The following is a 3,355-nucleotide window of genomic DNA, read 5'->3' on the forward strand; positions in this document are numbered from 1 at the left end:
TTTTTATATTAAAAAGACGTCTCAAGAACATGAACATTGTTTCAATTAAAATAATAGTAAATATATTCTTGATTCAAATAGTTGTCTTTATTCTATTATTTTCTTGATTCAAGAAAATCGGTCCCTTGTAAAAAGAAAATACTTGCTTCTTTCAAGTAAAATCAGCCTCAAAGCAAATTTTTTTCCAGTGTATGAATTAATAAATGGTATCAACTTAATTATTTTTCATCTTTTACATCAGTGGAAAGAGGGACCACCATATCATAAGTATGGTGTGGTTTTTGAGGGAGCACATCCAAACGTGCTCTCGAAAACCCACAAACTGAAAATTTCCGTACAGGAACCTCGGAAAATCCTGGACATGTTTCTGGACGTAAAGCTGCACACAAACCTGCAAAAGTAATTTTGACGCTACTTAAAGGCAAAAGTAATAAATTCAGTATTCATCACTAAATTCAAATGTAAACTCTAATATATTTTATTGCTTCTTTCATACATATCGTCGAAGTTATATATTTTTTAATTCTGTTTTAAAACATAGAAAGTGTTCCCGAAGGTTTTGAGAATGAATAGCTCTATAATAAAATAATTAATTTTGTTGAGGCCTCTACCAGGTTTTTGATGCTGGCAATTATTCAACTTTAATTTTGAACATCAAGAAATCGGTATAGACCTCAAGAAAATGTATTATCTTATAGGCCAAAAACTACCGAATATAGTATAACTCTATTGTGAAACATACCGAAGATTCTGACCATTATTGTCTATAAGCAATGTAGCATAGTCCAAACTCACCATTCGGACTAAATGTTTTGAAAATTTGGGCAGGACACATTTGATCAACCAACTGCCCCTCCCGCAGCCGATGGACTTGTTTTCATCTTATCATTTGTTAATAAAAAATTTTTTTATTTTTTCAAATTTTTGATGATGATCCATTATCAATACGTTAATTGAATTATTAATAAAAGCAACAATAGTGCATTGTTATCGAAGTTTTAAAAGAAAGTTTAAAAATTGGTTATCAACAGCTAGAAGTTTAGATGCTGAAAAATAGCCAAATATTAGATTAAGTCAAATAATGAGTTTTATATAAATATTATAATTATATAAATAATTAATTTTGGCTGACAAAGGTCGGCAGCAGCCTTAAAGTTCATCAGAAGCGTGAGGGACCGTGATCAACTGAGCCCAACAAATTTTCATATTTTAAATATTTACATCCGTATAGCTGATATTCTTTATAATCTTATATATAATATTTATTACAGTAATATATTAAATCGTTTGAATATAATTTCTCGACATCACAAAATTCTTCTCAAATAAGAGATGTACACTAATTTATTTACACAATTGTTATATTTATGATATTAATTTTTTTAATGCTGAAGAAATATTTATATAAGTACACTGTTTTACACGATCTTTCATTTACCTATACAACAATTTTCAATTAAGAATATAATGGTAAACAATTTTTTAAATTAATTTTACGACACGTTTTCTCATGAAGCACTTAGGGGTCGTCCATAAATAATGTTACGAAATTAAAACAGAGGGGAGGGGGGTAGGTCGAAAAACTAACATGATATATTTTTTGCACAGTTTTGAAAAAAATTACCCTTTTTCTCGTTTTTTCGCTTAAACACGAACTGACAAATTTCGACTACTTTTGGTTAAAAAATAAAATAAACTGTTTGTTTTAAGATTAAATTTAATGTTGTGAAAATTAAGCTATTTTGTATAAAATTCACATTTTTTTTAAGAAATAAAATTTTGGAGTTGACAATTCAATTTTTTGGAAATAATTTGATGTCTTGGCTTCAAAGATCAATAATCTGGTTCAGTTTGAACTATTTAGATAAAAAATTATCATTTTGACTGTAAAATCAGTCATCTAGTTAAAAGTTGTACTAATTTTTGTGTAAAAAAATCATCTTTTCAGTGGAATGTTTGGCTCTTTTGTTGAAAATTAATTTTTTGTTCATTTATTATTTGCGTGGAAAATTTATATCTTTGATTAAAAATTTAGCTATTCTGTTGGGAATAAATTTTTTAGGCTAAAAATTTGACGTTTTCGTTTTAACTATTTTTTATTCGAAACTCAACTATTCGGTTAAGACCATTTTGGTTGACAATTCAACTACTTGGTTGGAATTTCGTTGTTTTAGTTAAAAAAATAATTTTATAAATGAAAATTTGAGAACTTCCAATTTTTTGTCCAAAAAACATTTTTTAGTTATCAACTCAAATATTTGGTTTACAACTAATTTTGTTTGCTAACAATTAATTCGCTCTACTAGTTGTAAACTCGTCTTTTGGTGGAAAATTTTTTCTTGAACATCCAACTCTCTTAACAAAAATCGTCATTTCAGTTAGAAAATTAATCTTGTTTGTTGAACTTTTATATTTTTTGTTGATAATTTAACTATTTGTGTTTTTAAAAAACCATATTTTTTTATTAAATCATACTACTTGAAAATGAACTTTTTTTTTGAAAATAAATTAAATTAAAAATTAATTAAATAATTCTTTTTGAACTTTTAACTGTCTTCAGAAATTTCGTATCTTTATTTAGAAAATTAATCTTGTTTGTTGAAAAGCCATCTTTTTTGTTGAGAATAAAATTACTTTTGTGGAAAAATCGTCTATTGTTATTAATTTCAACTAGTTGAAAATTCGTTTTCTGTTGTTAAAAACTAATTTTTTAAACTAAAGATTTGGTGATTCCATTTTTAAATAAAAAAACCTATTTTTTGTTGAAAACCCAACAAAGACTCATTTCACAAAATAAAAAATTAGTTAAATAATTAATTAATTCTACTCGTTATAAATTCGTCGTTTCGGAAAAAATTAATCGTCTTTGGTAGAAGTATCATCTTTCTTGGATGAAAATGAACTATGTTTGATGAAAATTCATCTTCTTTGGTTGAAAATAAACTTTCATTATTTTGGTCGTTGAAAATTCGTATTTTAGGCTAAAAATAAATCTCGTTTTGTGGAAAATATTTTTTAAAAATTAAATTTTTTATTTCAAAATTCAATAATTTTGTTAAAAACGCATCCTTTTTTGCTTCATTATTAGTCTTTTTGTTCTTGAAAATTCGCCATTATGAGTAGAAAATCTTTCTTGGTTGAAAACTCAACTATTTTGTGGAAAATGCATCTTCTTCGCTTGAAATTTCATTTATTTCTTTATTGATTCAACTGTTTTATTAAATTTTAATTCTTGTCGTTGTATATCCGCATTATTAGTTTAAAAATAAATTTCTTTTGGGCAGAAAACCTTTCTTCGTTAAAAATTTAATTATTCTCTTGAAAGTGCAACATACTTATTTAATTTTTTAGGGTT

This window comes from Belonocnema kinseyi, chromosome 2 (assembly GCF_010883055.1).
Source record: "Belonocnema kinseyi isolate 2016_QV_RU_SX_M_011 chromosome 2, B_treatae_v1, whole genome shotgun sequence".
Taxonomy (NCBI): Eukaryota; Metazoa; Arthropoda; class Insecta; order Hymenoptera; family Cynipidae; genus Belonocnema; species Belonocnema kinseyi.